Raw genomic sequence first — 22968 nt, 5'->3', positions numbered from 1 at the left:
ACACACTAAACTAAAAGTATGGGGACTGTGATCCTGAGCGCAATGAAGGTGGGGTCAGCAAGTGTGGGAACAAGGTGAAAGTCGTGGCTAAAAAGAACAAAATAATCTGCAATTATTTTGTTGGTCTTTCACTGTTGAGTAAGTAAATGTGCGCACACACATTTAAAAAACAAGAATTTGCAATGCAATAGGTCTCGCATTTGAGAGAGTTTTAGATATTGGCATTGTAAATGACAATGCCTTAAATTGAAAAACCTGTAGGCACTTTATTAGGTCTTGGCCTAGTGTACACTGCACAGCAGTGTCGCGCAGCCGAGATTTTAGGTTTACAGTGTATGCACCAGTGTATGTTGTGGACCAGCGACAGCGGACTCGACAATTCTCGCCTCGGTGCCTACTCTAACCTGGGGTCCCACTCGGCAACTCTGGGCATTAGCTTGCCTAATCTCCACAACGGCCCCATCAACGCCGGGGATGCCTGGCTCCACCTTGGGGATTCCCAGTAGGGACCATCCCACAGGGAAAGTTAGGACGGGTTCCCCAGCGGTATACAGCGCCGGGACGCCCCTTTGCTGGGGCAGCTGTGCGCTTTACAAGTATACGACATTTAACATTTAACATGGGGGCTTGAACCCGCCCCTCTTCTTCATTGGCTGGCTTCCTAAACGGAGGCCAGCCATTGGAGGAGAGGGGCGTCACTCCGTTTAAGCCCCGTCTTTTTCGGATTCGGGGCGTGTTTTTTTAATAGTTTTTAACTCTGTGACGTCACCCGTCACTCAACAGCAAAAACCACGCCCCGAATGCGAAAATGGCTTCCTAAACGGTTGCCAGCCTTTGGAGGAGAGGGGCGTCACTCCGTTCAAGCCCCGTCTTTTTCGGATTCGGGGCGTGTTTTTTTAATAGTTTTTAACTCTGTGACGTCACCCGTCACTCAACAGCAAAAACCACGCCCCGAATGCGAAAATGGCTTCCTAAACGGTTGCCAGCCTTTGGAGGAGAGGGGCGTCACTCCGTTCAAGCCCCGTCTTTTTCGGATTCGGGCGTGTTTTTTTATAGCGTTTAACTCTGTGACGTCACCCGTCACTCAACAGCAAAAACCACGCCCCCGAATGCGAAAATGGCGGCACTTTTCTGATGCCATTTCTGCCCGACCGCAGCCGGAAGAAGTCGAGAATCTGCCGGATCCTCCGGTGAGTGCTTGCTTTTCTTGCCTATCTTCCCTGATTGTGCCCGTGTTCTTGCCCCCCCCTCATTGGTTGTGCTTGCTCTCCTGCCCCCCCTCGTTGGTTGTGCTTGCTCTCCTGGCCCCCCCTCGTTGGTTGTGCTTGCTCTCCTGCCCCCCCCTCGCTGGTTGTGCTTGCTCTCCTGCCCCCCCCGCTGGATGTGCTTGCTCTCCTGCCCCCCCTCGCTTCTTGTGCTTGCACTCCTGCCCCCCCTCGCTTCTTGTGCTTGCACTCCTGCCCCCCCTCGTTGGTTGTGCTTGCTCTCCTGCCCCCCCCTCGTTGGTTGTGCTTGCTCTCCTGCCCCCCCTCGCTGGTTGTGCTTTCTCTCCTGCCACCCCTCGCTGGTTGTGCTTGCTCTCCTGCCCCCCCTTGTTGGTTGTGCTTGCTCTCCTGCCCCCCCACCTCGTTGGTTGTGCTTGCTCTCCTGCCCCCCCTCGTTGGCTGTGCTTGCTCTCCTGACACCTCGTGCTTGCTGTTCTGCCCCCTCGTTGCTTGTGCTTGCTGTCCTGCCCCCCTCGTTGCTTGTGCTTGCTCTCCTGCCTCCCCCTCGTTGCTTGTGCTTGCTCTCCTGCCCCCCTCGTTGGTTGTGCTTGCTGTCCTGCCCCCCCTCGTTGGTTGTGCTTGCTCTCCTGCACCCTCCCCTCATTGCTTGTGCTTGCTCTCCTGCCCCCCCCCCCCTCGTTGCTTGTGCTTGCTCTCCTGGTAATGTCTGTCCCAATTTTATAGGTTTTATTTATTTAACAATGTCTTTATGTGGCATGTTTAAGTTGAAGGCACTCAAGTATATATGTACGTAAGGCATATTTCTAGAGTGCTCATACGCCTTAGCTTCATGGTGCTGTAGTCACAGGATTAGTGATTGTTTTATGAAATCTTTGTAGTATTAGACTGTCCTAACCCTGTGCTTCTACTTTTTTGCTTTTATTTCCTTATTCTCCGGTTTTGTTACGTCATGAGAAAAGATTGTTTGTGAACTCTTCTTCTTCATTGTGTTCTGTGCTACCCAAAGGGAGACTGCCACTTTCCAAACTCTTCTAGGCATTGTTCTCCCAGTGTTAATAGGATCATCTTGTGGAGTTCCTATCTCATCATTTTTGTATTTAAATACATTTGTTTTCCTCTACGTGCCATGGGCAGAAATAGAGACTGTGGTTGTATTTTTCAGTTTAGTCCACATTGCTCTTAGTTACTGTTTTGAACTGCTGATCATTTTTCCTTTGGGCAACAGTATCCACAATAATTGTTTTTGCTATATCTAAGGCTGTTTTGATACAGGTTTGTGTGACTTGGCAGACATCTGTAATTTAGTCTTTCTGTCCTATTTGTCCCTTCTATTGCTTGGTCTATTTGTTTGTATTGTCTTCCAGTCTGTCTATTTTGATATTCTCCTTTATAAGGAGTTTTACCTGGCAAAGTGAAGGACTGTCCTAGGATGGTAAGTAAAGCTTGCTTCGCCCATTGAGACTATTTATCGAATCGAATCACTGACTTATGTTATTCTGGGGCTATGAAGCATGAAATTTGCAAATTTCACCTTCCAAGTATTGATTAGTTCTTCTCAGGTGGCCTTTTTTGCTGTGTAACACAGTTTACGACATTGTGTCTAATCACGCATGACAAACTGTTGCCCCTCCCCCTCGTTGGTTGTGCTTGCTCTCCTGCCCCCCCTCGTTGGTTGTGCTTGCTGTCCTGCCCCCTTGTTGCTTGTGGTTGCTGTCCTGTCCCCTCTTTGCTTGTGCTTGCTGTCCTGCCCCCTCGTTCCTTGTGCTTGCTCTCCTGCCCCTCCTCGTTGGTTGTGCTTGCTCTCCTGCCCCCCCTCGTTGGTTGTGCTTGCTCTCCTGCTTCCCCCTTGCTGGTTGTGCTGGCTCGCCTGCTTGCTCTCCTGCCCCCCCATGTTGGTTGTGCTTGCTCTCCTGCCCCCCCCCCCTGGTTGGTTGTGCTTGCTCTCCTTCCCCCCCTGGTTGGTTGTGCTTGCTCTCCTCCCCCCCCTCGTTGGTTGTACTTGCTCTCTAGCCCCCCCTCTTTGGTTGTGCTTGCTCTCCTGCCCCCCCTCGTTGATTGTGCTTGCTCTCCTGCCCCCCCCTCGCTGGTTGTGCTGGCTCTCCTGCTTGCTCTCCTGCCCCCCCATGTTGGTTGTGCTTGCTCTCCTGCCCCCCCCCCCCGGTTGGTTGTGCTTGCTCTCCTTCCCCCCCTGGTTGGTTGTGCTTGCTCTCCCCCCCCCCTCGTTGGTTGTACTTGCTCTCTTGCCCCCCCTCGTTGGTTGTGCTTGCTCTCCTGCCCCCCCTCGTTGATTGTGCTTGCTCTCCTGCCCCCCCCTCGCTGGTTGTGCTTGCTCTCCTGCGCCCCCATCGCTGCTTGTGCTTGCTCTCCTGCCCCCCGTTGGTTGTGCTTGCTCTTCTGCCACCTCGTGCTTGCTGTCCTGCCCCCTCGTTGCTTGTGCTTGCTGTCCTGCCCCCTTGTTGCTTGTGCTTGCTGTCCTGCCCCCTCGTTGCTTGTGTTTGCTCTCCTGCCCCCCCATGTTGGTTGTGCTTGCTCTCCTGCCCCCCCTCGTTGGTTGTGCTTGCTCTCCTTCCCCCCCTCGTTGGTTGTGCTTGCTCTCTTGCCCCCCCTCGTTGGTTGTGCTTGCTCTCCTGCCCCCACCTCCCTCGTTGGTTGTGCTTGCTCTTCTGCTCCCCCCCTCGCTGGTTGTGCTTGCTCTCCTGCCCCCCCATTGCTGGTTGTGCTTGCTCTCCTGCCCCCCCTCGTTGGTTGTGCTTGCTTTTCTGCCCCTTCCCTCGTTGGTTGTGCTTGCTCTCCTGCCCCCCCCTCGTTGGTTGTGCTCGCTCTCCTGCCCCCCCTCCTTGGTTGTGCTTGCTCGCTCTCCTGCGCCCTCTCGTTGGTTGTGCTTGCTCTCCTGCCCCCCTCGTTGGTTGTGCTTGCTCTCCTGCCCCCCCTCGCTGGTTGTGCTTGCTCTCCTGCCCCCCCATCGCTGGTTGTGCTTGCTCTCCTGCCCCCCCTCCTCGTTGGTCGTGCTTGCTCTCCTGCCCCCCCTCGTTGTTTATTCTTGCTCTCCTGCCCCCCCTCGTTGGTTGTGCTTGCTCTCCTGCCCCCCTGTTTGGTTGTGCTTGCTCTCCTGCCCCCCCTCGTTGCTTGTGCTTGCTGTCCTGCCCCCTCGTTGCTTGTGCTTGCTGTCCTGCCCCCTCGTTCGTTGTGCTTGCTCTCCTGCCCTGCTATTGGCATTGTAAATGACAATGCCATTTATTTATGATTTAAAAACAAAAACATAAATAAAAAATGTCATGAGCAATGCCAATAGCTCTAACTTTAAGAATGCGGAGACTATTGCATTGTAAATGCTTGTACTTCTAGTACTTGCTTACGAGAATCAAGGCTGGACGTAACTGCGCCTTTTTTACTGGCAGCTTTGTTTCTCTTAAGCAAGGACTCTTAGTACAAAGTGGGTGTTTATGCACCACTTGCAAATGTTCAAAACACAAATAAAAAGCATTGTCATTACAATACCAATAGCTCAAACTCTTGCAAATGTGAGACCTATTGCATTGCAAATGCTTATTGTATTGTTTACCAGCCGTCGGACTGGATCTGGATATTTATGTAGCAGTAAATCAAAGGTGCACGAAGTGCCATTTAATGTTATTTGCAGTCACATGGTTACTGGAAACCATGTTGGGAGTATATATAAAGGGACACATTGAAGCCAGTAATATATTCAACCATATTCTCAAATCACCAACTCAAAAGTTAAGAACATAGAGGGTGGGCAAAGGTATTAGAAAATAAATGAACAGCCATCCTCAGGGTGGGACATAGGAGGGTGACAAGGAATCAGTGTGTGGCCACATATCCATCCAAAAGAACTTTACTAAAGGTAGTTCTTTGTTCTTAAAATGGATATTGGCTTCCACAAATCCCTTATATGAGCCAATACCCAAGCAGCCCTGAAGAAGAATACAATTAACCAACAAGTTCCCAATCACAGCTTGTCTGAATTAGGACAGAGACCTGTCCTGTTCATCCCAACAGTAATGGTTGGGAAAGGAATGCAGAGAGGCCCAGTTTGCTGCCTAGTGAATACACACTTTTCATTTTTGGTATGCATACATTAATTCAACAGGCAAAAGCTTCTCATTTAGTTCAGAGCTGCTTACCAGGTAGCTGGTGAGCTATTGGTCCATCACAAGCTACTTGTCTGAGAAGTCAGTTGTAGTCCATGCCCTGCAGGAAATCGGAGTGTTTGGAGTGGCTGAAGGTGGGACAAGGCTTTAATCCTGTGATGTCCTCAATCAGGGTCAAGAAGTGTGTGGTATCTTCTGTGCCACCCCTTTCATTTTGGTGACTGGACGTTCATGGTTTGAACAAGGAGGACAACGTATAACCAGAGAAGAGGAGGGTGGAAAGAAACAGGTAAAACAGAGAAGCAGAGACTTGCTTAGAATGAGCACTGGCTAGAAAATGGGCAGAAGTTGGATGAGTGGATAATTGGGTGAATGAGTGGGTGAGTGGATGGAGGGAAGGATAGACTATGAATGGGTGTTGGGATAATCCTGAAGGTATCAATTGGGCAGTTGATAAGGGCAGCTAGGCAGGCATGAAATGGAACACGTGGAGAGCATTGTCTTACATTTAAAATGTGGCTTCACCTATACTGCTTGATTCTGAGGACGTGGTCTCTGAGCTAAGAATCAGCGCTGAAATAAAACATAAACAAGCATTGTCATAACCAAGAGGTTTAGCTTTTGGGATCTTATAAGTATTTATTTATGCAGCACAATATCTTTTATGCAACAACATCAACCGTTGCATGGCTAAACAGTTAAAATGTCTCAAAGGCGAGGCCTATTAGCTATGCCAGTGCTTGTTTTCCTTAGATTTTGATCCGTAAAATCTGGAGATGTTACAGTATTTTGCGACACAAAATCTTTAAGTACAACACAACATACTGAATCCCCTCTAGCTGATGCTGTGGTGGCCCTTAGTGATGCTGTGGTGGCCCTTAGTGATGCTGTGGTAGTGCTGAGTGATGCTGTGGTGTTGCTGAGTGATGCTGTGGTGGTGCTGAGTGATGCTGTGGTGGTGCTGAGTGATGCTGTAGTGACGCTGAGTGATGCTGTGGTGGTGCTGAGTGATGCTGTGGTGGTGCACAGTGATGATGTGGTGGTGCCGAGTGATGCTGTGGTGGTGCTGATTGATGGTGTGGTGGCCTCGAGTGATGCTGTGGTGGTGCTGACTAATGCTGTGGTTGCACAGAGTGATATTGTTGTGCCCCTGAGTGATGCTGTGGTGGTGCTGAGTGATGCTGTTGTGATGCTGACTGATGCTGTGGTGGCCTCGAGTGATGCTGTGTTGGTGCTGAGCGATGCTTTGGTGACGCTGAGCGATGCTGTGGTGGTGCTGACTGATGCTGTGGTGGCCTAGTAATTCTGTGGTGGTGCTGAGTGATGCTGTGGTGGTGCTGAGTGATGCTGTGGTGTTGCTGACTGATGCTGTGGTGGCCTCGAGTGATATTATAGTGGCCCTGAGTGATGCTATGGTGTGGCTGAGTGATGCTGTGGTGTTGCTGGGTGATGCTGTGGTGGTGCCGAGTGATGCTGTGGTGGTGCTGACTGATGCTGTGGTGGCCTCGAGTGATGCAGTGGTGGTGCTGAGTGATGCTGTGGTGATGCTGACTAATGCTGTGGTTGCGCAGAGTGATATTGCTCTGGTCCTGAGTGATGCTGTGGTGGTGCTGAGTGATGCTGTGGTGATGCTGAGTGATGCTGTGGTGGTGCTGAGTGATGCTGTGGTGGTGCTGAGTGATGCTGTGGTGGTGCACAGTGATGATGTGGTGGTGCTGAGTGATGCTGCGGGGACACAGTGTTTTTGCTAGTTCGAGTGGGTAGAAGAGAGGTAGAGGGATAGAAGAGGGGTAGAATAGGGGTAGAAGGTTAGAAGAGGTGTAGAGGTGTAGAAGAGGGGTAGAGGGGTAGAAGAGTGGTAGAAGGGTAGAAGAGTGGAGGGTTAGTAGAGGTGTAGAAGAGGTATAGAAGAGGGGTATAAGAGGGCTAGAGTGGTAGAAGAGGGGTAGAGGGGTAGAAGGGTAGAAGAGGGATAGAGGGGTAGAGATGTTGAAGAGGTGTAGAGGTGTAGATGAGCGGTAGAAGGTGGTAGAAAAGGGTTAAAAGGGTAGTAGAGGGGTAGAAGAGGGGTAGACGGAGGTAGAAGAGGGGTTGAGAGGTAGAAGAGTGGTAGAGGGGTAGAAGTGGGGTCGAAAAGGGGTAGAGGGCTAGAAGAGTAGAGGGCCCGCTCTCGGCCAACTAGCAGGGCAACAACGTGCAGCGTTCACTAAGCACAACGCCATACTGTCATTGTGTGAAAAAGGCATAGGATGGTGCCAGAAGTGCACAAAGTGTGCTTGAGCGCAGTAGTTTTACAACTCCGTATTCTAAACGCACATGCTCTACCTCCCCCAGCGCACCTCAATACAACGCATCTGGCCATGTTGATGCCCATGTCAGGCGACTGGCAGAGAAACAATGGGTGATGCACCTACACCAGATTGTCGACTTTCCATGTAGGGTAGAAAAGGCGTGAGTTGGTGCAAAGAAGTGGCAGTGTGACCATTCCAGTCTGGAATGTTTGCCCAATGGACATGTTGGAAGAAGTTTCTAGTGAGAAGTACAGGCAAATGAAACTGACGAAAACAGAGGGGTAGAAGGGAGAGGGGAGTGCGAGCGGAGCAGCATGAGTCACAGAAAAAAAAAGCAGATGAGAAGGGCGGGGGGAGAAAGGAGGAGGTAGTGCAAGCAGAGGAGCCTGAATAAAGCTGACGAGGAGGGAGGGGGGAGTGCGAGCAGAGGAGCCATTAGAACAAGGCTTAATGAGATAAGAAAGGCAGAGGGCGGCTGCACACGTTCACACGCATATGCACGCAAGCTTTAGGCCGGGAAAAGCTTGTGGGTAGCACTTTGAAAAGCCCCTTACTAAAAGTCGAGCAAGCAGCAGGCTCGACCTAAAAGGCTACAATAAAAAGTCGGGAAAAGACAGATGAGTGTTTTTCCTCTAGAGACAGGACAAAAAATTGGATGTATAATTTAGAATCTTTATTTGTTTGTTGGGAAAACATCAAAGCAATGTCAGAAAAGTTGCAGTGAAAAATCAGCCATGATGCCATGCCTTTGACGTTTTAAGCTAGCCTTTGGTGTAATGTAGAAAAAAATACAAGTATGCTTGTTATTACAAAACTGCCCGCAGTCTTGGAGCAGGGAAATTATAATTCACTCCGCAGAAGGGATACAATGGAAACCTCTTGATTCACTTAGATCTCTGAGAGAAAAACAGGTGCAGAGGAAGGAGTCAGATAAGGAAAGGAGGGGTGGAGCTGTCTGCTCTCAGAGGATGTCGGTTCGGGTCTGGGTGCTGTACCCGGCGAAGAAGAGATATGGTGGCCAGGAACACTAAGCCGGACCTCTCCACGAGCAGTGGGTTGGGGGCCATGTATGGGAGGGGGGTTAGGGCTATTTGTATTCCATTCTGCAACTAAGGAGGGACAGATGGAAATTAAGCAGCAGAAAAAAAGACGGTGAAACAAAGTCTACCTGAACTAAACTAGACTCCTGCTCTCAGAGCCAAACTGACCTTATGAGGCCAGGTGACACCCCTACAGTATCCAGAAAGAAGCAGCTCAAGAGGAGTAGTGGGGGCGGGCACAGGGAGAGATGGAAGAGTGGTGCAAGGGAGTCAAGGAGGCACTGCAGTTGCCGCCCTGTGCGCCGCTGCTCGCTCCTGCAAGCAAAATGCTGTGGGAGGGAACCTTTTGCAGAAGAGGTGGGACATGCCCCCACCTTTAGCCATTTGCAGGCTACAATTAGAAATGACGATGGATTTAGGCCCAGATCTCTGAACTGGGGTGAATGTATGACATTGTTCTGCATTATGCCCATCAATTGTTGTTTTTGCATTTGTCACCCCGAGTGGGACGGGTTTTGCATGGTAAGCAAAAAAAACCAAAAGATTTAGGCCCAGATCTCTGTACTGGGGTGAATGTATGACATTGTTCTGCATTCTGTCCATCAATTGTTGCTTTTGCATGAGTTTTAAAGGGCATGAGTAGATGACAAGATCAGAATCGTCATGAAAGCCAAAAGATCCCCTTTCTTTTGCATGCCGGTAGCAGGAATCAGTTTGTTCAAAGACACTCTGGATTGCCGGTGCAGTTAGTGCTAGGCACAATAAGCATAAACATAGTTAATGCCTTGCAATTCCTATACTGTAGATGATGGCCGATGCACCTCCATACTTGTTTTTTTTTAATATACTCTTTCTATTGCAATCATGCGCCTCACAGAAGAGTTTACATCAGGATATGACGGATATCTCAGTACATACATGGTACATGGAAAATGACTGTATTTCAAGCAGGACATTAATCAAGCCTGCAGGGGCGCTTTTATTGCCCTTCATGTGTTACAGATCAAGCACCCACCCCCCTCCCTCATTTAGGATCATAATCCCTCTAAATCTTGAACCTTTCCGTATTCTGGGGCAGGATTCTGCACAATTGGCGAAGTAAAGGCATAAGAATGGTCGGGGATCTATATATGGAGGGGTGTATGAAATCATTTGATCAGATTGCAGAGCAATATCTTGTACCCCGGGCAGATTTTTTAAAAATATTTACAGATCAGAGACTATCTCCTCAAAGCCAGGTGGAATATCCAGACTAATTCCCTTATAAACGCTATTAGAAAGTCATCAAGAATTGGGATACTGTATATTCTCATGTTAGATACAAAACCTAATGATCTAGAGGTACATAGTCATAAATGGGAGAGTAGACTCGGCAGTCATGGTATACATCTGGAGACTTCCATTGAATTAGCCAGCCGACTATTTATGACCGCTAATTTATCCGCTCAACATTACAAGACCATATTTTATTTGTTCCTTACACCCAATAAAATTGCTAAATGGGATGAACAACAGGTGGGGAAATGTTTCCGATGTGGTAATCCAGATGCAGATGTGGTTCATATTTTTCTAAATGTTTACAATTAGATAAACTAATGGTGCATGTAGATAAATTTTTAACTGCAATTCTGGGATCCCCTATACATTTATCACCTATGCAGATTTTGTTGGGTGTAGAGATGGGTGTAAATGCAGATAGCGTACCGCAGAATGCGGTTTATCTAATTTTTGTAGCCTCAGCGGTGCTGCGGCTGTGTATAGCTTCCTGTTGGCTACAAAAGAAGGCCCCATCTTTCGATGCTTGGAGGGCTAGGTTTCTGGCTAAGTTTAATATTGAATACAGTCTGTACGCTCTCAAAGGCAGACGTAAACGGAAATTGGGTTTGCAAATCTGGGGTCCAGTTCTGTCTTATCTTGATCTAGAAATATAATATGCTTCTTCGTGTTTTTTTTGCCTATTTTTTCTGTGACATCTCTGTGACTCTTCTTTAATATCCCCTGTTCATATTTAATTTTATTATATCACTTGTATTGTGTTAGGCAATTGAAACATGATTTTTAGTTTATCAAAAGATTTTTTTCTGTAGCATGTGCCATATTCTCTTGCTATTTCATGTTTTGTGATTACTCATGTATTGCTAATAAAATAAAAAAAAAATCTTGAACCTCACCCATGAGTACCCCTTATAAGCTAGCCAGGTCCCCACACCCTTTCCCACTTCCTAGGACATCCCCAGCCTGATAAACCACCGTTCTTGCCCTCTGGCACCAATCCAGGTTGGCTTCCCATTACGTCAATCTGGATGGATCTGCACTGCCCCATTCCTGTGCTATGTTCCGCTTGGCTACCCCTGCTGCCAACTTCAGCCAGATCTTCCTATTTTTTTACTAGTTTTCATCCCCTGATATCAATAGTAGAAGCCATTTAGCTAATAACCCCTCTCCAGTATTCGTGTATCCCAGGGCATTCCCAAAGAATATGGAAAAGCGTACCCTCTTGGCTACACCCCCGGAGACACATCGATGAGGATGACTTCCCAATTTTTGCTAGCCTGGTCCTTGAATAATAGGAGCAATGTAAAATTTAAAGCTGGACCAGGCTTAATCTAGTTTGTATTAAAATTGTACGCAGGCTCTGGGTGGCTTCCTGCCAATCATCATCTTCTAAATTACTAAGGTCTCTCTCCTAGGCCTCCCGCAGTGTCCCTAGCGGATCTGGGGAATTGTGGACCCGTCTCCTGTATATGACAGAGATCGCCTTGTCTGGAATGGGGTCTGTAAGAAGACAATCCTCCAGAGGAGAAGCTTTGGTAGTTGTTCTCCCTCCCTTATGTGGCTCGTCAGGGCATTTCCCAGCTGTAAATATTTGTACCTTTCTGTTTCTTTCAGCTCAAATTCTTGTCTTAGGACTGCAAATGTTATGTTGGCTTGATCACGCCAGATATCTCTCAAATGTTCCATGCCTATCAGTTCCCAATTTTTAAAGCCACCGAATCCACCCACTTCATTTAGCGAGTCATAATGGTGTCATAGTGGAAAGTCATCCTTGCCAGCCCAGGAATCTCGTGGCCTCCTGCCATACCCTAACTGTCTAGGTATGATCTGGTAAATGTTTCTCTCTTCTCCTCTGATAGAGGAGCCCTTCATGACTTCCGTGACCCATCACGTGTCTGTCTACTTTGTACGCCGGTTCCTGGGCTTGTGAAGGAGCAGAATGATGACCTTTTCCAATGCCTCTCCCAGAACTCCTCTTGAAACCAGATTATCTACTGGAAACTCAGAAGGTCCCAGAAAGGGGATGGAGATAAAATAATAAATGAAAAAGAAAAAACTGCCTTCAGTTCTCTGGTTTCTGCTCCCTTTTCGATCAAACACCTCATCTGTCTAATTCTGATGTGTGTGTCTTTCTTTCTGGAGTGCCTAAGTAACTAAATATAACATTTGATTAGACTTGTGTTCGTCTTCTATTTAGTTGAGTAGATATCTTATTGTTATGTCTTCAACAGGAGAGTCTTCCGAGAAAAGAAACTCTGGTAAGTATTAGTCTTATTTCCTCCTATTGCTCTGTTCATCTTTTCACAGAAAGTATTACCAAATATTCTATGGCAAAAGTATTACATTTCATAAATGACAACTTTGCACAGTAAAGGAAGTAATTAGCTGGACAGCTTAGGATTGTAGAGTACTGCTCACTGGTTTTTACTCAAGTTGCAGACTCTAAAATGACCAGCTGAAACTCTACCGGCGGTCCAGGAAACGAAGAGGAACTTGAAAAAATGTGAGTTTGAAGAAGAAGAGAGACACTTCTCTTTAGCTCAGGCTCTGAGCAGAGAAGCCCCTTGGTTTCCTGAATTTATTCTTGAAATGCGCTTAAAAGGAAGGCACTTTTTCTCAGCGCATGCTCCGACCAGAGAAGCCCTTCGGTTTCCTAAGTTGATTCTTGACATGCACTTTGACGAAAGACTTCCCCAATGAGCAGGCTCCGAAGAAAGGCTCCTTCACTTTGGTAGATAAAGCCTATAACAAATAGAAAGACTATATTCCCTTGAACCCAACTGTCAACCAATACATCACAATCAACCACACACTGTGAATAAATGAATACTTACAAAACCCAGTCTGCAATTATAAATCACACCGTAACTTTAAAAAATCCATGAATTTATTCAATATCCATCATACAATCATCAATACACATGTATAAAAAGACAACCAAAGGTGTCACTAACTCATCAAAACAGTGCTAGTGGGGATCAAAATAAAAAGCGTCAAAAAGCAAGTGACACCTTAAAAAATCATCAGTAAAACATTAATTCGATTGAACCTATATCGCTGTTAGTTCATATGAAATATTTTTAATGCAATAGTTCCTTGAATTTAATATCACAAAGGCGTCGACGCGTTTCGGTGTGCACACAAATATCGCACCACCTTCATCAGGACTTCTCTTAATAATTGTCTCTTTTCGAAGAATAGCACATAAACATTAAGGGGCAAATCTAAGGAAGCAGAGAATGATGTCCGTCCCAAATATTTTTTTGTTAACTGTGCGACATCTGAAAATCGGAATGCAAATTCAACGATAGTTTCACCACTAGAATAGGCGGGATTCCGTGTTCAACCACATCTGAAGCTCACATAAAATGTGTAGAATAAGGAGGCTACTGAGTAAAATCTTGGTCTGTATGTATTCTTAAACGGAAAAAGGTGACTTCTTCTATGTCCCTATCCTCTTGTGCACTCCCTTTTTAAACGTTGTCGTGGAACATGACTGAGGGAATGAGTTCCTGGTAAACACTAGATTGCTCGTGTCTCACTTAGGTACGGGAGATTCCTCGTAAAGTATTAATATCCGGCGCCGCTCGCAATCAAGAAAAAAAAAAGATAAAGAAATCTGACAGCCCGTTGGGCAGCAAACGATTTCTACACTCTGCAACGACTTCCTAAAACATGAAGCACTTGACGTAAAGCTTCCTCACAACTAATCTGACAGACTCAAAACTACGAGGTGCGTACTCTGGAAATCACTTTAGTGAAGTACGCTGTTTCTAGAAGGCGAGTGCTTCACATAGAATCTTGAGCTCAGGGGTTGGGAAAATAACTAGAACTGTTGCCTGTTGAATGCTTGAGTGGCCATCTTGGAGTTCCTGTTGTAACATGCCTCTCTCCAAAGGTGCCCATTGTTATTTTTCCTTTGCTTTTTGACTAATCCTATGGATGATGGCACATGTAGTGTACATCCTAGTTCATTGAGTCCTGATAGTACCCCCTCGCAAAGGGCATCCTTCCGGTCAGGGTTTAGCTGGGAACCTTTGGTGAAAGGCCTTCACAAGTCCTGCACAATCTCCCAGAATTTGAAACTATTCGAAAGTACACAAGTATGTCAAGTCAAGTGACTTGACTTGACACAAGTATGCAATAAATCCTCCCAGGCCTGCTCCTTAATTTCTTTTTTCCTGTGCAGGGTAGTTAATGTATAGGCTTTCCTGCACTCCCTAACCCTTGCTTCACCCCTGGGCTGCTGTTTCAGGGTTTTCATTAGATTTATGTGGGTTCTAGGGCCTCTCCCATCAAACCACTTAATTTCCCTAACAGTCCTGTGCGTACCACGAGCCGAGAGGTTGGCCGCGTTCTGCTCGCAGAGACTGTCGAAGGCATCGAGGACCTCATCATCCCACGGGCCACTATCTAGACAGAGTTCTAAATCACCCGTGTTTGTTGTATAAAGATTATCTAGGAAAGCCCCATGAATTATCCTGCCCCATTTCAATCTGCAGGCTTGATCTTTAATGCCCAGAGTATTGTTTGATGGGCCTTTTTTCTCCCTGGGTTCCTGATTGAATTCCCAGTCTAAAACCATCGTTATCGGGTTGTGGTCACTAAAGTCCTCCAGTATTGAATCTTTCATAGATTCACATGCTTGTATCTTCCACGTCGTCATAGTAGGAGTATAGCGGTAACAGAATGACTATAGCAGTATCATAGAGTAAAACACTTCATAGAAAGTCCCATAGGGGACCATTATATTTGGTTGCCAAAACTCCTCATTATTTGGACCAAAACTCAGCCAATCAGCTGCCAACCCTGACATCACACTCCCCAGCAGAGCCATCATACCTATGATTTCCAACCGCCTTCGTGTGAAGAGGAGTCTCCCTGAGCTCTACTCAGTTTAGTTCCTGTGAACTATTCACCTTTCTCAACTGAAAGTTTTCTTCCTACTGGATTGAGGTACTGTGTTATTTCCTTTACCTACAATGGCTGAAAGCTCTAAAAAGAGGCTTTTCAGGCCCTGCAGATCCTGTGGAAAACTTAGACTATACTCTGAAGACCCACATAAGGACTGCTTATACTGACTCCACCCTAAGGATGTCGCTAAAGACTGCAAGCATTGTAGAACCTTCTCATCTAAAACCTTGAGGGACAGGGAGGCACGTTTATTATTGGGGCTTCAAAAGAGGAAAGAATGAAAAAAATAAAGAACCGTCGCACTCTGGTTGTAGGTATCCCGATATACACACGTGTGCTCTTGTGTGTGTTCGTGTGCTCTTGTAAGCACACAAACTACTTCCGAGTCACTAGTGGCAATACACGGACACCAAACCCGCGTCGTACTTCCGCATCAGACGGTAAGAGAATTATTGTTGGTAGAACCTATACCAACCAAGCGGCTACTTAACAAACGACTTTCGTTATACTAATACGCCGGTTTCTCTTGTTTGTAGAAACCGGAGACGACCATTTGAAATATTCAAGACCACGTGGCGTATTACACAGGTACCTATCCATCTTGTTACACGCAAAGTGTAGACGTGCTTGTCACGCGTTTATTGACAGTGTTCACAATTTTGTAATTTACCATGTTTCCACTCTAGGTCTTGTGTGAAATATAAAAATGTACAAGTTTTAAATTTTAAACAGCGTTATCTCCGCAAATCTCACCCCATTAAAGGTACGACATTTGAGTATGTTTCGCAATAGCATGCTTGCCACGAACCTTGTCACTTTGTTTATTTTAGAACACACATAATCACTCCCCGTCCCTAGCTTCAACATCACTTGCATGGTGCTTACTCCGCATTTATCAATTTCTTATCATTCTCTTTGACTTTTTTCTTTGACATTTGACTCAAAGTATTAAACAAATGTGATATTGTGTCATTCTCTATTTTATAGTGTTGCAAACAGATTGGGATATAAGGTTTAATGTACAACTCGATAGGAATAGGCCTGTAGGTTTATTGTTGTGTATATTTTTCTTTGACAGTAATAAAAGCCCCCGAAGAAGGGCTAATGCTAGAAATGCATTGGGCTATATGAAACTATGGGTTATGAGAAACGATGTTTATAAACAGATGTGAAAACAACATTTAAAGCAATCTAAAGACTTCAATGAAAATTTGAATAAAACTTTATTGACAATCACGAAGATTAATGAAATTTTGTTTCATGAGTGCATTTGGTGACGTTACTCTCGATTGGAATAAAGCAACTGCTTCAAAAGAAGAAAGCCACTACAGATTCAGACTCTGAAGAAGAAGTTGATCCTCAGACTCCCAAACAAAGAAAGTCTTCTGCTCGTGAGGAAAAAATGATTGCTAAAAAGCAAAAAAACAAAGAAAAAGAGGCTTCTTCATCTTCTTTGCCTCAAACACCGCTGAAAGATCCTCTGTTTCAAGGGAGGTGTCATCTTCTCCTTCATCCAAGGTAGGAGAATCTCCAGCTGGAATTCCTGTCAAAACGACGACGACACCGTCGACGACAACTTCGTCGACGACGACGATTTAGACGACGACAGCTTCGTCGACATCGACGACGAAGACAACACCGTCGATGAAGGGTTCGGCGTCGATCTCGCCGACGGGAAGATCAACGATAGCGTCATTGACGACGACGACTTCGTCGACAATAATCCGAATTTCGACGACGAGGGGAACTACGTCGACGGGAGACTCGTCGACGACACATTTTAAGTCTCCGAAGACAAAGTCATCCATTACTCTGAAGTCCTTCCAGCCATTGACGGGCTCGTTGATGGCAAAGAAATCTACTGACTTTACCAGTTGGACCAAGTTTTCACTGTTGCCACCTTCACCTCTGCTGGAAATGCAGTCAGAGAATGAGGAATCTGGAGTAGCTTATAGTCCATCCCAGCTGCAGATAAAAAGTCAAGACACTGATGATGAGGAGTACCAGGAAGTACAAGAAGTCTTTTCTTTCCAAGATCGCCAGTGACAAAAAGAGATATGAGTCTTTTCAACAGTCTTACGACTATGAGGAAGAAGAGGAAGTACAGCAGGAGGTGAGAGAGGAAACTGTTTTTATGCCAATTTCCCTGGGAACAGATCTTTGCCATATGATAAACGACTACTATCGTCGTTTCCCAGAGGCTAACACTCCCGCCTCAAAGTCCGTAACAAGTCCAGTTTCGGTTCAAAAGGCTCAGCCTCCACCTCTACCTACGCCTTCAATTCCAAAAATGCGTTCCCCTCCTATTGTTACAATCAGAGATGAGCTAATAGAAAGTGACGGAGATCAACCGGAGGAAGGTGAACTCCTTCAAGACAGCCCAGTTGGGACTGAATGGGATGAATACGTTAACCCTACTACGCCATCTCCATCGCCGTCTCCGGCAGCTACTCCTCCTCAAGATATTGGGGGATTCCATGATATCACGGAGAAGGCCACAAAAAGATTTGGCTCCCACTTTCAGTCAAAGAAGCAGAGTGTTTTCTTTATGACTTTAAAGAAGAATCACGAAAATCCGTCCGGTCAATCCCATTTATAGATTTCATTTGGGAAGAAGGGTTAAAATTGATGAAGAACCCAGCCTCCGTCGCAGCCTCGGTGCCGAGAATAGAAAAAAAGTATTGGGCACCTGAATCCTCTCCGGCGTGTTTAATTGGGCATCCACGGCCGGAATCTGTAGTGCTGCAGGCAGTGCAACGCAATTCCAAAAATCCAGTCTCAATAACTGCAGCGCAGGAAGGAAGACGCATGGATGGAGCGGGGAAGCACTTTGCTGTGCTGGCGGCAGCAGCGATTAGGGCTGCAAATGCCTTAGCTCAGTAGATACAATCGCCAGATGTGGTCGGATATAGCTCCTTTATTGTCACATTTACCAGAAGATAAAAAAGAAGAGGCAGCCACCAAAATCCAGGATGGCTCCAGAGCGGCTTCTGAGTCCATCGATATAGCAATGGATATGTCTTCGCTTGCTTTCCGACAGATGGCAGGGGCTGTAGCGCTGCGAAGACAAGGATGGCTTAAGGCACTTCGTTTAGACCAGAAGTCCAAACAAAAATAACTGATATGCCGTTCGACTGAGAAAATTTGTGTGGTAAGCACATTGATGAAGCCCTTCAAGGCATCAAGGCCGACACTGACACGGCACGAGCGCTGGGATCTCTGCAACAAGGAAAGTTTCAGTCCTTTCGAAGGAGAGGGTCGAGAGGACAATATACTCCGAGACCAGCATATCAATCTGGAAGATATCAGCCTTACAATCAACAGGGATATTGCCAGTTCTCAAGTGGTCAGTAGTTTCGTTCCTCAGCTTCCTCGTATCAGCAGCAGACAAGAGGAAAACCATCGGCAAGAGGCAAGTCTCAACAGACTAATAGAAGACAGTGACTTCAGCATTGCGCCCACCACCTGTTCAAACTCCAACAGCCATTATCTCACTCTATTTTACCAAGCATGGAAGTCAATTACAACGGACAAATGGATTTTGGACATAATCCATCAGGGCCATAACCTAGAGTTTATATAGAAGCCTCCAAACCAGCCTCCTATTCTCCGAAAACAACGGCACCTGTCCGCTCTCAAAATGGAAATTTTATCTCTCTTACAGAAGGAGGTAATAGAGGAAGTGCCACATCCTCAACGAGGAAAAGGCTTTTATTTGCATTTCTTTCTGATAAAGAAAAAGCTTACAGGGAAATGGAGACAGGTAATGGACCTGAGAAGTTTGAACAAATTCATCAAAAAGGTTTATTTTTGCATATTATCCCTTCAAGAAATATTGCTATTTCTTTGCCGAGGGGACTATTTGGCATCCCTGGACCTCTTCGATGCTTATTTTCATATTCCGATCCATATAAAACACAGAAAATTTTCTTCGCTTCATGGTGGCGGGGCGCCACTACCAATTCAAAGTCTTGCCATTCGGTCTGAAATCAGCCCCAAGGGTTTTTACGAAGTGTATGGCGCCAGTGGCTGCTCACTTAAGACTTCAAGGTCTCCAAGTCTTCCCTTATCTAGACGACTGGCTCATAAAAGGGGCCTCAATTCAGGAAACGCAGCTCTCTCTGCAGCGTTGCTTGGATCTCTTCAGTCGTCTCAGTTTGAAAGTCAACATGGAGAAATCGTGTCTTCTCCCATCTCAATCTCTTCAGTTTCTAGGAGCCATGCTTCGCACAAAAGAAGCAAAAGCTTACCCTTCAGAAGAATGGGTTCAGAAGATACTAAATCTGGCATCTCTTCTGCGAGCAAAAAAGTTCTCTTCAGTAAGGATCTACAAGTCATTGTTGGGGATGATGTATTCTTGTATCCCATTGCTTCCCAATTGCAGGCTACACATGAGGCCTCTTCAAGAACTTCTGGACAAACAGTGGATTCAATCTCTAGGATCTTTCGAAGATCGGGTGTCCATCTCTCCTCAGATAAAAAGAGCCCTGTCATGGTGGACAATCAAAAAACACTTCAATCAATCAATCATGCCATTTGTATAGCGCACTACTCACCCGGGAGGGTCTCAAGGCCCTTGGGGGGGAGGGGTATGCTACTGCTCGAACAGCCAGGTCTTGAGTTGTTTCCTGAAGGCGAGATGGTCCTGGGTCAGCCGAAGGTGGATGGGGAGGGAGTTCCAAGTCTTGGCAGCCAGGTAAGAGAAGGATCTTCCTCCGGCGGTGGCTCTTCGGATGCGTGGTACGGCTGCGAGGGCGAGGCTGGTGGACCGTAGCTGGCGGGTGGGCGTGTAGAAGGTCAGGCGGTCGTTGAGGTACTTGGGACCCAGGTCGTGAAGAGACTTGTGTGCGTGGGTGAGGAGCCGGAACGTGATCCTCTTGTCGACGGGGAGCCAGTGCAGGTTCCTCAGGTGGCTGGAGATGTGGCTGCGTCGGGGGACATCCAGGATGAGTCGGGCGGAGGCGTTCTGGATGCGCTGGAGTCTTTTCTGTAGCTTGGCTGTGGTTCCGGCGTAGAGGGCGTTTCCGTAGTCCAGTCGGCTGGTGACGAGTGCCTGGGTGACAGTCTTCCTGGTCTCGGTCGGGATCCAGCGGAAGATCTTGCGAAGCATACGCAGGGTGTTGAAGCACGATGAGGAGACGGCGTTGACTTGTCTGGTCATCGAGAGGGAGGGGTCCAGGATGAAGCCCAGGTTGCGTGCGTGGTCGGTTGGCTTGGGTGCGGTGCCCAGGGCTGGGGGCCACCAGGAGTCGTCCCAGGCGGAGGGCGAAGATCCCAGGATGAGGACTTCCGTCTTGTCCGAGTTCAGTTTCAGGCGGCTGTCCTTCATCCACTCGGCGACGTCTTTCATCCCTTCGTGTAGGCAGGTTCTGGCGGTGTCGGGGTCTCTGGTGAGGGAGAGGATCAGCTAGGTGTCATCGGCGTAAGAGATGATGTTGAGGTTGTGCTGGCGTGCGATGGCTGCGAGAGGTTTAATGTAGATGTTGAAGAGGGTGGGGCTGAGTGAAGATCCTTGCGGGACGCCGCAGATGACTTCGGTGGCCTCGGAGCGAAACGGGGGGAGGCGGACTCTTTGTGTTCTTCCGGCGAGGAACGAGATGATCCACTCCAGTGCCTTCTCTTGGATACCGATGTTGCTGAGGCGCTGGACTAGGGTGCGGTGGCAGACCGTGTCGAACGCAGCGGAGAGGTCCAGGAGGATGAGGGCACTGTTTCCCCCTTGTCGAGCAGGGTCCGGATGTCGTCGGTGGCTGCGATGAGGGCGGTCTCGGTGCTGTGGTTGGCTCTGAAGCCGGACTGCGAGGGGTCGAGGGATCCGTTTGTCTCGAGGAAGGCGGTCAGCTGTCTGTTGACGATCTTCTCGATGACTTTAGCAGGAAAAGGGAGGAGCGAGATGGGGCGGAAGTTTTTGAGATCGGTGGGGTCCGCTGTAGGTTTCTTCAGGAGGGCGCTGATCTCGGCGTGCTTCCAGCTCTCCGGGAAGATGGCGGTGTTGAAGGAGGCGTTGATGATGTTCCGGAGTTGGGGTGCGATGGTGGAGTCGGCCTTGTTGAAGACGTGGTGTGGGCAGGGGTCGGTCGGTGATCCGGAGTGGATGGTGTTCATCGTGCGGGCTGTGTCTTCGGTGGTCACCGTGGTCCATGTGCGAAGGGTGGCGGTGGGGGGCGTTGGTTCGACGGTTGGGTGCGTGGGTGGGGCGCCAAAGCTGTTGTGGATGTCGGCGATCTTGCGGTGGAAGAACGAGGCGAGGGAGTCGCAGAGGTCTTGTGACGGAGTGATGTCGTTGGTGCCGGTGCTGGGGTTGGAGAACTCCTTGACGATAGTGAATAGCTCTTTGCTGTCGTGGGCGTTGTTGTCCAGTCGTTTCTTCAGGGATTTCTTCTTGGTGGTGCGGATGAGCTGGTGGTGCTTGCGGGTAGCGTGTTTGAGGGCGGTCATGTTGTCGGTGGTCCGGTCGAGGAGCCAGGCTTTCTCGAGGGTGCGGCAGGTCTTCTTGGAGTCCTTGAGGTCGTCGGTGAACCAGGATGCCTTCTTGCTTCTGGGTCTGCTGGGAGGGTTCTTTAGTGGCGCGAGGTCGTCGGCGCAGGCGGTCAGCCACTGTGTGAAGTTGCGGGCTGCTTCGTTGGGGTCCGTTGTGTTGGCGGGTGGGCTCTGGCTGAGGGAGGTGGTGAGCTGGTCTGCGGTGATCTTGCTCCAATTCCTGTGAGGTACCTGTTGCGGGTGGTGGTGGGTCGTGGATCTTTTGAAGCTGAAGTGGACGCAGCTGTGGTCGGTCCAGTGGAGTCCGGTGGCGTGACTGAAGGTGATGTACTTGCTGGAAGAGAAGACGGGATCAAGCGTGTGGCCGGCGTAGTGGGTGGGGGTGTTGACCAGTTGCTTGAGTCCGAGGTTGGCGAGGTTTTTCAGCAGGGCGGTGGTGTTGCGGTCCTTGTTGTTCTCCAGGTGGAAGTTGAGGTCCCCGAGGAGGATGTAGTCGGTGGAGGGGAGGGCGTGCGGGCTGATGAAGTCTGTGATGTCTTCGCTGAATTGTGTGCGTGGTCCCGGGGGTCTGTAGATGAGGGTGCCTCTGAGGGTCGTCTTAGGGTCGGTGTGAATCTGGAAGTGGAGATGTTCGGCTGCGGCGAAGGAGTCGTTGGCGTCAGTCGTGATGCGGATGGTGTTCCTGTGGACTGTGGAAAAGTAAATTTTGCCATGTTCTGTGTCCCTACGTGTCATCCATCATATGTTATGTGTGCATGACCAATATGCATATGTTATTCCCCATGTCCGATTAATGACGCAATTATAGTTGTGTCCACCTCTGGTATGCCAGTTTCCAGTCCTCGTGAATACTACGAATATCCGGCCTATGTAAAGCTACGTTGCCACGTTTCTCAGTGTGCACGTTATTTCATTATAAAGTCCCCGTTTCCAGGCCTCAACAGGGCCCGGACATCAGATTCAGCTCCTGTCTCCTGAAGCCTCGCTGAGGAGCGATCCAGCCCCCACCTGTATCCTCGACCCTTCACTTACTTCCTGCCTCGCAGTGCCCGGTGCAGCTTGGCTCTGCCTCTGAGTCTGCCAAAAGTATGTTATAGTTCCAGTTATCAGTTCAGTCCTCCTTCTCTGCATTCCTAAGCTACTGAACTGCATCAATAGTTTCCGTCATTGTCTAGCCTTCAGGGCTCCATGTTAAGAGAAATACTGTATTTAATGGTCATTTAATAATCTTCATCACGCACTACATGTAGAATAATGCATGGTCCAGTCTTAGAGTCAGTTAGCTTTTCCCCTCATGACTTCTAGTTTATATCAACATGTTCCCTAAACATTAGATACCAGATAGGGTTTAGGTACATGTCGCTCCGACCCTCCAGACTTTAGTCTCTGCTCCTAGCACAGAGTTCATAGCCCCCAGCTTCTCCTCGTAATACGTCATTGCCAGTTTGCGCGCACCACCAGGTTAGAGGTCCCGGCTCCTTAGGTAGCCCCCTCCTATGTTTCCGCCCATTCATGACATATCCTGTTACGTCTGCACCACATGTCTATGTATACGCCCAGTTACACCTACTTTTACTCTCATCTTTCGCGACTGCTACGCGTCACGCCTTCTGTTCCACCCACTGCTACG

General features: G+C 48.0%; 1 protein-coding gene across 2 annotated transcripts in view; it reads left to right on the top strand.

Annotated features, from left to right (window-relative positions):
• Nucleotides 1-22968, top strand: part of LOC144828247 (sulfite oxidase-like) — a 393607-nt gene that overhangs the window by 15359 nt on the left and 355280 nt on the right. The window contains exon 2 of one of the 2 annotated variants that reach the window (XM_078686324.1): nt 12176-12202. The exons of the other annotated variant lie outside the window; for it this stretch is intronic. The gene's annotated coding sequence lies outside the window, so the exon portion shown is untranslated. The remainder of the gene's footprint in view (nt 1-12175; nt 12203-22968) is intronic. 2 annotated transcript variants of the gene reach the window in all.

The sequence above is a fragment of the Lissotriton helveticus genome, chromosome 1_1 (genome assembly GCF_964261635.1).
Source record: "Lissotriton helveticus chromosome 1_1, aLisHel1.1, whole genome shotgun sequence".
In the NCBI taxonomy this organism is placed as follows: Eukaryota; Metazoa; Chordata; class Amphibia; order Caudata; family Salamandridae; genus Lissotriton; species Lissotriton helveticus.
Note: the sequence above shows the minus strand (reverse complement) of the source record. Positions and strands in the feature narration are given on the sequence as shown.